An 11,060-nucleotide genomic window follows, 5' to 3' on the forward strand; every position below is an offset into this window, starting at 1 on the left:
ATCCTTTTAAAAAAAATAAAAAATTGAATACAATAAGCTACATCAAAGAAAAAGATTTGATTGTTAAGTCGTTGCGTACATTCACTTGTCATGTGACATCCTCAATTACGTTATACTTATATCTATCTTTCTAATAGACTATCCTCCTAGCTTTACGTGAAAGGAATTATATATCAACTTGTATAGTTTAAAATGCATGACCTCATAATTAAATGATAGATTTCAAAAATCACTAAATAATTCGTTTATTTGTTTCTTTTTTAATTATGACCTTTTAAGCTTTCGCACTTGTTTGTGTATAAAATTATTCATAATCAATAACTTAGTTTCAAAAGTGAAACCAGTGAAGACACATGTTATCCACTGATTGAAGATTTTCTCTCCGATTTACCTCCCCCCCCCCCCCCTCTTTTTTTTTTTTTTTTTTCTTTTGTTGTCTATCCTTCGCAAAAAGTTATGTATTATACATTAAGTAATTTTGTTATAAAAATGAGCATAAATAAATTGTATATTAGGATACTATAATTTGTTTTAGTAGACAATTGTTAAATTAACAGTGTACTGCACTATAAAATAAGTAAAATTCGTGCATTGCACGGAGTATAATTTAAATCATCAATGAATAAGGGTTGTAAAATGTTATAAATATTGATTGACACGAATCTAGCAAAATGACACATGATCTAAAGTTTCCTAACGATGTGTTTGGATTGAAGGAAATGGAGAGAATAGAAGAGAAGATAAATGGAGATATGGGGTATCTTTCATTTGGATGAAAAATGAGGAAGAGAGAGAATTTGTGGGGAGAGAAATTGATTAGATTGTCGTAGGAAATTAATCCCTCAATCAGTGGAGAGATTTGGAAGGAAAACTCACCCTTCCTCCTTTATCTCCCTTTCCCTCCCCTCCTCGGCTCCTCTTCTCCTCCCTCCCCTTCTTTTCCTTCCCCTTTCTTTATCCAAACACATTGTAAGTTTAGCTCATCTTCTGATCAAAATAATATATGTTAAAGAAAAATGCATAAAACAAAAACTTTACTATCATGATTATTGGTTTTGAATTTCTTTATAAATCAATAATATTTCTTTATAGATCAATATCTATAATCTTAGGATTTTGTCCATATCATTATTAAATTTTGTCCCATTTTATTTAATTTATTTTCACTTATTTTAGGTCTTATAAATTATGATAGGTTAATTTCGGGGTAAAATATGTTCAATAGGACACGCTCAATGATATGATTATAAGTTATTGTATAACAAACTAAGAATTACTCGTATCATCGTATGTCTTATTTTATAAAATATGCACAAATAAATAGCCAAAAGAAAAGAAAATAATTTGTTAATTAACCATGCAATGTAACAAGTTTACTTACCACATGACACCCCTCATCATGCTATTTTCAGTAGGGGTGGTCAAAAATAAGTTCAAACAGGAAATAAAATGGACTAAATTAACCCCGGATCAAACATACGGGACAAAAAAATTAAAAAATCCTGATCTTCGATCCAGTTCGATTTAAAATCTCTTAAAAGGATCTTACCCATATTTGTATTTAAAATTGTGAATCGAACCTCTATAGTGTTTGATTCTAACCTTCAATATGCTAGTACATTTTTATTTATTTTTTTATATTATAAGATATATTATATTAGACGTTCAAATAAACATTAAACAATCCTTTATAGGGTATATATATAAACATTTTGACTTTGCACTATTTATCTAATTGACTTTGACTAGTGTGTGTGTGATTCATACATAAGAATATTAGAATAAATATAGTTTTGTAAGTAGTTGTTAAAATCATCTCAATTAATAGTTATTAATATTCAATTGTATAATTTTTTATTTATTGACAATTAAAGATATCATTAGTTAGATTTTTGCATTGGCGGCATACGTGCACAATGAAAACATATTGCTTATTTAAAGGGCAAATACAAGTTTATTTGCTAGATAAACGAATTTTTGTTAATCTAGTGGCATTTCTGTAAATATATTGAAAAAGCGTGGTCATTTATTTAGTACTTTTGGTGAGCTGTCCAATTACTGTTTGCAACTTGCATTTACTGTTTGGTGAGGAAATTACACATGTACCCATTAAGTAGTACATGAAAAGACGCATGTACCCCTCAACTAGTACTTAAAAAGACGATTATACCCCCAGATAAAAAGACGATTATACCCCAGATAAACAAATTTTGTTAATCTGGGGAATTAACCGGGTACAACTCTTATTTAAACAGGAAGGAGTAAAAGAGTATTACAATAATCTGTGCTGTGTATAATTTGATCACATCAATCCAATTTTTCAATTGAAAGTATAACCTTTTTAAGTTTCCAACACATTTGAATTATTTCTTCTTTCAATTTGTAAAGAGAATTTTATTAATTCTACTTACACACGGTTTTTTTTTTTTTTTTTCCCTTCTTTTTCTAAAACCTTCATACAAGTATAAGTTTAATTAGTCAAATGTCAAACTTACGAAATGTAATAGAGAGTTAACTCAATTAAATCGCAATCAAAATAAATACATTTTGAAGCTATATGATAGGGAATATGGTAATATATAGTAGGTAAAGAAAAAACCAAACTTCTTTTTATGATGGAAAGAGGACAGTATTACACCTTGTTGTTTTCATGATAAATATACTAAGTCTTTCAAAATAATACGGAGTAATTAACTTTATTAAGATAAACATCGACAATATTACAATTATATCGTGAAAGAGAGATGAAAGATTGGTCAAATAGTTTGTGAAAAATACAATTCAATCTAAGAGTGTTTTGTTTTAGCCGGCAGTAGCTTTCATAATTAATATGAGATGTAACATTTAATTTGCAACCTAAATTTCAACAAAGTTAGAGTTTCTTAAGAAAACATTCGTGGAAAGCTCCTTTTGCCGCCTCCTATGTAAGTATTTTTTTATTATTTTTTTGATACCAAATATAAGTACGTAGTATATGACAATATATGACATCTTATTTATTTACGTAGTTTTTGTTACAATTAAACCAGTTGGCTCATCTACATTTCGTCCACTACCCTTTTTCATTAACAATTTTGTCAATTTATCAAGCAAGTCAACCAATTTCCATCTACTATAGCTTAGTTGATTATACGTAAGTACGTAACTCATATTAAATATAAATTGTAAAATTGATTGAGAAGTTTAACCTTAGGTAGGTTTCAAAATATTACACGTGTATTAAACATATATTTTGGTTGGGTAAAAAAAGACGAAAGGTTAATAGATGTTCGCTAAAATGAAGACGATGATTAATACAAACAAAGTCAAAGTTTAGTCTATCTGCTTGTTAATTACTTGGTACTTCGTAATATATAACTAATGAAATGGCACTATGGCATAGCATAGCATTTATATATTTAGAAAATATAGTTAATTAGTGTACAATTCAACTATATTAAGAACTAATATACTCGTAGCAATATTTAACTATTTCGGCTAAGGGAGGAAAGGAAATAGATGAAACCAAATGGAGACTATTTGTCTAAGGGCTTGTTTGGTTCACCTTATTTTTGCTTATATGAACTTATCTAATCTGATCTGATCTAGTCTGGTCTGATTTGATTGTTTTATTTGACCAAACTTTGACCTTAAGTGTATGATAATCTATAAGGAAAAAATATATCAAGTGGAGTCTTGTTAATATGTGTAATAATGTGTACTTTATTAATATGTAATTTTTATTAATATATGTATTTTATTAATATGTAATTTTCATAATTTTTTTTATTACTGAATTAAAGATAATTAGCGATAAAAAACTGCACATAAAATGATGATCTAATCTGAACTTATTTTTTCTGATCTGAACTTATTTTTTCTGAAATAAGTAAAAATAAGGTGAAATAAACAAAGACTAAGACTACCATAATATAATTAGACTACATTTGTTGTTTTGTGTAAGTATGTAATTCTATCCTAATTTCTTTTTTCCTTTCATGTTTGGTAGTTTTATGATGATAAGACGGCTTATTTAAAAAAATTACCTTCGAGTATAAGTCAAGAAAAAGAAGTCATTGTGTACATAGTAAGAGAAGGGACAGGGTCAAGAAAAGAATAAAAATAAGTGAATGAAAAGAACATTTGCAAACAAAATAAAAACAACTTCTAGCTAGGAAGGGTGACACATGATACAGTACGTACGAACAGGAGCTATAATATATGGTTGCAAAGTGGAATACATAATACAATTGATCAGTATTATTAATAAAATGATAATGAGAGAGACAGACTGATAGATGGAATTGAAGGAAGGACTAAATTAATTAGGAAGAAGGTCCAAGCTCAGCTAAGACATGGCCATATATGCTAATGGTATTGTTGTCCTTGTTATTTTGCCTGTTGTAGGAATCTCTGCTGCCATTTTATTTCTGACACTTTCTATTCTTTACCCGGTTAACCTGTAGCGCATAGCTCCTATTAGTTTAGTAAACATATAAGATGAAAAATGTACCACTACATGCGTAATAGGTGACAGGTGGTAAGTATTATGGGGGCAAATATGCAACCTATAGGATAGTAAAAAGTACCACTACACGCATAATAGTACACAAAAAGTACTATTCAGACAACTTATTCTTTAGTGATACGTCATACATGCATAATGGTACATAATGATGTACTACGATAGAGTCAGCTTTTTCCAGAAGTATGCCAAATTTACATTTTTGTCCTCCTATATGTTTTGTAAATGCATAGGAGTTATGTGCTGAGATACACTCCTCTTTACCCCTCATTCCAACTCTACCAAATATTCCCTTTGGCCCTCCTCATTCATTTCTCTTTTTCATTTTCTTTGTTTCCGCATAATTTGTCCTCCTCATCTTATTTTCATTTCCTTTGTATTTTAGACATAATAACCTTAGATAAGATAGCATAAGAGTTAATAATAAGCTTAGATAAGATTACATAAGAGTTGTTGTAATAAGTTAAGATAAGATAGTAAGATATTATGACGACTCATAGGTTCCAATAGGACCAATAAAGTCTATACAGTTAAGAGATATTCGATCAGGTCGAGACTATACACTAGCTACTATACTTTAGCAAGAGTTGAACTTCAAATCTTTAGATTTCTGCTTGATAAAAGGTTTAAGGCCATGTTCTTTTAAGCTTCTGGACAGAGCATAACAGACTTTTGTAGAGCAGAACTTATAACACATTGTGGAGCAGATTTCAACAGTGTAAAGTAGTTCAAAAGAGCTGAACCTTAGTGCATTAGTTTTTTATAAGTTAGAAGTCAACATGAATAATTGACAAAGGGAGTAATAGTTTTAAATGTAAGTGAATAAAATATTAATTAAATTGAATCATGAAAGTTTATTCAATTAAAGACAAGGTATGAAGTTAGGTTGAAACGCATTGTATTGGAAGTATAACTAGGTAGTATAATTGTAAAAATTCCATTCCCTTAAAGCTTAAGCACAGTCAACGAGGGATAATTATGTGATATTTTACAAGCACAAGAAAAATAGCAACATTAGGGAACAAATCCGAGTGGGTGGAGAACATGGCGTGCTACCCCATATTTATCCACACATACACACATACAGATGATATACTCCGTATTATACTAGTATGTTTAGTTTTTTACTCAATCAGATCCTAATATAGTTTGCTTATTGATTAATTAAGTTTTTTACAGTTTGCTTTTTTTTATAAATTAGAGGTAATTAAAACAATCATTCTTTCCATATACTCTTGTGCGTGCTTTTTTTTTTTTTTTTTTTTTTTTTTTTTTTTTTTTTTTGTGAACCCCAACACCCAAGGAAATCCTCCGACAACCGCGCGCGTATCTATATTTTTACAGATTTTCTTTTGTTACTGCTTCACTCTTCTCTAGTACTTCAACCATGTTACTCCGTATACTGTTATACAGAGTACTTTGGTATATGATTATCAAGCTTTGTTATTTTCTCCTTAGGGCCTGTTTTGATTTAATGAAATGAGTTGAGCTGAACTGATTAGAGTTGAACTGAACTAAGCTAGATTGAACTGAACTAATTAGAGCTGAACTGAACTGAGCTGAATTGAATAGTTTATGAGAGAAGAAAATTAGAAACTGAACTTAAACTGAAGAGAACAAGCCCTTATTTAAAATGTTTTACACTATGAAGTATTTTTTTTAGCTCTGGTTGAACTATATATTCTAGTCTAGTTTAGAATGATCTAATTTTTCTTTGTCTACTAATAAGTAATATTTTTTTTTTTCGTTAAAAAACCGATACTAGCTTAATTATATTTATTGGCCATTATTTTCAAAATATGGTAAACACTACACTGCACCATGGGTCTCTTGTAAATTAGGGACTATAAGGTGGGATACCTATGACCATGGCTCATGAGAATGAGGTGTTGAGGAACCTCGAGCATGAGACTGAATGAGTGGACGAAAGGGTTAGCCTTTACAAGTCATTCATCTATGTAACCTCGCTCACACAACATCACAAGTACGCAATCACAAAGCTCAATATACGAAGTATATGAACATGATTACATGAATTCATGATAAAAAGGAATGGTCTTGTGAAGTGTTTTTAGTCATACCTCAATCGCCTCCTTAGGTTGAGTTTTGTGTGTTGCAATCAAGAAAAGTTTCAATATTGTATTATCTTGCTTGGTTCAATTGTCTACACACAAATACATGTAAGCTAATCTTGGGGTATTTGCCGGAACCCTCTTTATTTGGTACCTAAGTTATATAAGTAACAACTAAGGTTTATCCTACTAGGAACCTGTTCTCTTTAACTTAATTTCAGTTCAATTTAGTTCCTAATTTTCTTATCTCATAAACAGTTCAGTTCAATTCAGTTTAGTTTAATTCATTTCAGCTCAGTTCAGTGAATTAGAACAGATCCTTAGTATCAATGTGTACAATTGAAAAGAACATATACAAGTACCTTGTGATCACTAGATCACCCCTTTGTTATTTATTAATAGTGACATTTATTACTTTTGGCGGTTGGGCTTGGACTGTACATAGGCTTTAAAACCTTTTTGTTGGGCCGGGCCAAGTTCCTATTGCGGGACCTCAATCCCTTAATAGGCTCCCAAACAATAACCTAAAGTTGGTGGACATTTTAATTTGGGCACTCAAACAACTAGCAAAAGGGATGGTGATTTCAATTAGACCTGATAATCGTGTCGTGTCGTGTTCGTGTTCGTGTCGGAAATTAAACGGGTTGGGGAAGGTCAACACTAACCCGACCCATTTAATAAACGTGTCGTGTTGACCCAATTAATTAATCGTGTCGAAAATCCTCAACACTAACCCGCTTATTTCGTGTTTGGTTCGTGTCGTGTTGTCGTGTTGAATTGAAAATTATTGGTCTCGTTCAATAAATTTATCAATAGTTCCATAAATTACTGGGTTTTTATATTGGGCGGGTTGAGTTGTGTTGATTTTGTGTTGAGAATCTCAACACTAACCCAACCTGTTTAATTAAACGTGTCGTGTCGTGTTGACCCGTTTAATTAAACGTGTTGAAAACCCTTGACACTAACCCGTTTTTTTCGTGTTCGGTTCGTGTCAATTTTTGCCAGCTCTAATGTCAATACTTAAAAATTTGAGCTCCTCCAATAATCAGTTGTATGATGATTACTTACATATAATTACTCCTACTGAATACTGATACCTTGTTGCTAAGAAGCATTAAAGCAGTGGCAGATGTTTCTCTAATTTATTCAAAAGTATATTAGCACAACTTAACAAAACCTGATTACCACTTTGATCATAAATTATTTATACTAATTAAGGTATCAATGCAATGGAATGCTGAGCATGTATCGCACTTTGATCATTTGAATATTGCAGCCGCACCGCCATTTCACCCCAACATTACTGAACTAAGCATTGTACTTTGTACTCCTTACAATGTTAAAATTTCAACTGTATTAAAAAATTAAAATGTTCTCAACTCCTTAATTAATCCAGCCTGGTTTTTCACTTGAAAATTCCACCATCACCAACCTCACTCTAGCTTTATCCATCAATTTTTCTAGAATAAATACGTCTATCTTCATCATCACCTTGCAACATTCGCTCTCACGATCGATCACTATAGATATATACACTACAAGTATGTCTAGAGTATTTGTGCCATTAGCAATAATACTCCTATTTAGCAACTTAATCTGAGGAGCATTGAGTGGAAATTTCATCAAGGATTTTGATATAACATGGGGTGATCAACATGTTACGATGCTAAACAACGGGAAGCTTCTCACTCTTTCGTTGGATCAGTCATCTGGCTCGGGATTCAAGTCCAAGAACGAGTATTTGTTTGGGAAGATCGATATGCAAGTCAAACTCGTCCCTGGCAACTCAGCTGGCGTTGTCACTGCATACTATGTACGCCGTGATTTTTATTACAACCTCCGATTTTTTTTTTAGTTGCAACTTTGAGGTATTATTTAAGAGATATAAAATATTCCAAAGTTGCAACTAAAAAAAATCGGAGGTAGTATTTTTTTTTCGTATTGTTTGTTCATTATTGAATCTTGAACGAGCACGCAATGTTATTATACATAGAGATTGATTTTATGCACGGATGACATAGTGTACAAACTTATTATCGATCTTGATTTGTGCAGCTATCTTCACTAGGAGCGACACACGATGAAATTGACTTGGAGTTCTTAGGCAACATGTCTGGCCAACCTTATATATTACACACAAACATCTTCACCCAAGGCCAAGGCAACCGGGAGCAGCAGTTTTACCTTTGGTTTGATCCCACTGCTAATTTCCACACTTACTCCATCCTTTGGAATCCCCAACTCATTGCGTTAGTACCTATATACTTATCTACCTCATACAGAGTAACAATTTATATACTTCCCTCTGTTCTTTTTTACTTGATCTGTTTCTTTTATCACACTTGTCAATACAAAACTTTCACGATTAATAACTTTAATTCTCTATAAATAAAAATTGTAAAAGTTATATATTATAATAGTACTTATTGAGACGAATTTTCAAAAAGATCCTACATGAATATATTTTTGGTTACATATTATTCATAAAAGACGGTCAAAAAAAGAGTAGTAAATAGTGTAGAAGTAAAAAAAGGGTCAAGTAAAAAAGAACGGAGAAAGTACTAGTATTTCATTTGTCCGAAATTAATTATCACATTACAAAAATGTACTAATTTGACGCCAAGATGGTTTATTTGATCTCTCTTCAGTCGTAATGGACTAATGGTAGGCACGCTTCTAATTGGGCCAAGTCGTACAATACATGGCCCAGAGTTATCATACCCAAATGAAATTGACAAAATGCTTAGACAGGGAAAAATGTTTAACATACTACTCCCTCGGTAAATTATATTACATTCCTACTTTTAGTATTTATTCCTCACATAATAGAGAGAAGTAAGAATGTAATTTAGGGACGGATGGAGTAATAACAGTATTGGAGAGCTTAATTAAGTAAATGTTACTGCAACACTGTTTTTTTATCTTTATACACAGTGCTTATACTAGCTGTTATTATATGTTTCAGATTCTATGTAGATGAAACTCCACTACGAGTTTTTCGAAACTTGGAATCGAAAGGAATACCATACGCGAACAACCAAACAATGAGGCTTTACGGAAGCATTTGGGATGCAGAGGAGTGGGCAACACAAGGTGGACGTGTTAAGACAAATTGGACAGCCGCGCCATTTACTTCTTCCTTTAAAAATTACAAAGCTAATGCTTGTGTATGGTCTTCTACAAAGGGTAAATCTTCTTGCAAGCCTGAATCGGCCTCTACTCCTAAGTTTCATTGGCTTTCTCAAGAGCTTGATTCTTCGACTCAAGAGACTATGAAATCTATTCGACAACAATACATTGTTTACGATTATTGTATGGACACCAATCGCTTCCCTCAAGGTATTCATCTCGAATGCACGATCACTAGCCAGTAATTAATACCAAGTATGTAACATTGATTATGATAATCTGTCAAGAATGTGTATTCTTAGTTTGTATTGATTGTTAATTCGGTATATATATACAACCTAAGCCAAGGGCCTAAACTTATCCCGTTAAACTAAATACAATAAATTATATACGGGCTTAACACCCCCCCTCAAGTTGGAGCATGCAAATCACAAATGCCCAACTTGCCAAGTAAATACAAAAATTGTTGCTTGCTCAATGCCTTAGTGAAAATGTCCGCTAATTGATCCGTGGTCTTCACATACGATGGTCTAATAATACCGTCTTGAATTGCATCCCGAACATAATGACAATCAACCTCTATATGCTTAGTACGCTCATGAAAGACCGGATTCTGCGCAATATACAACGCAAACTGACTATCACAAAATAAACTCATCGCTTGCGGATGCGAGAATCCTAAACTGTCAAGAAGAGCCTTCAACCATTTCAACTCGTCAGTGGCCTTAGACATTGTACGGTACTCAGATTCTGCAGAAGATTTAGCAACGGTATCTAGCTTCTTAGTCTTCCAAGAAATAGGAGAATTGCCAAGAAACACCAAATAACCTGTAATCGATCGTCTCGTAAGAGGGCAACTAGCCCAATCCGCGTCACACCAACCTGTCAATTGTAAGTCACAATCTGAGCGCAATAGAATTCCCTGACCTGGACAACCCTTCAAGTAGCGCACCGTTCGTAGAGCGGCCTCCCAATGATCATGACGGGGTTGATGCATAAATTGGGACAGAATATGGACTGTGTATGCCAAATCAGGTCTAGTGAAAGACAAATAGATCAAACGACCAACAAGACGCCGATACATCTCGGGGTCATCAATAAAAGGGGCCTCTGATTTTGCCAGAGTATGGTTTTGCTCAATAGGAGTACCTGCCGGGCGTGCCCCTAATAATCCGGACTCTGCAATAATATCAAGAGTGTATTTCCGTTGGCACAAGAATATGCCTTCCGGACTACGAGCAACCTCAATACCCAGAAAATATTTCAACACACCCAAATCTTTCATATGAAAGCAATCACTCAAATACGCCTTAAAAGCAGAAATCGCAGAAGTAGAATTGCCAGAAATCAATAAA

General features: G+C 32.7%; 1 pseudogene; it reads left to right on the plus strand.

Moving 5' to 3' along the window:
* The first annotated feature begins 8,119 nt into the window (after positions 1 to 8,119).
* Positions 8,120 to 9,950, plus strand: LOC145581581 (xyloglucan endotransglucosylase protein 7-like; annotated as a pseudogene).
* The last annotated feature ends 1,110 nt before the right edge of the window (positions 9,951 to 11,060 follow it).

Source organism: Chenopodium album, chromosome 15, assembly GCF_948465745.1.
Source record: "Chenopodium album chromosome 15, dcCheAlbu1.1, whole genome shotgun sequence".
Lineage (NCBI taxonomy): Eukaryota > Viridiplantae > Streptophyta > Magnoliopsida > Caryophyllales > Amaranthaceae > Chenopodium > Chenopodium album.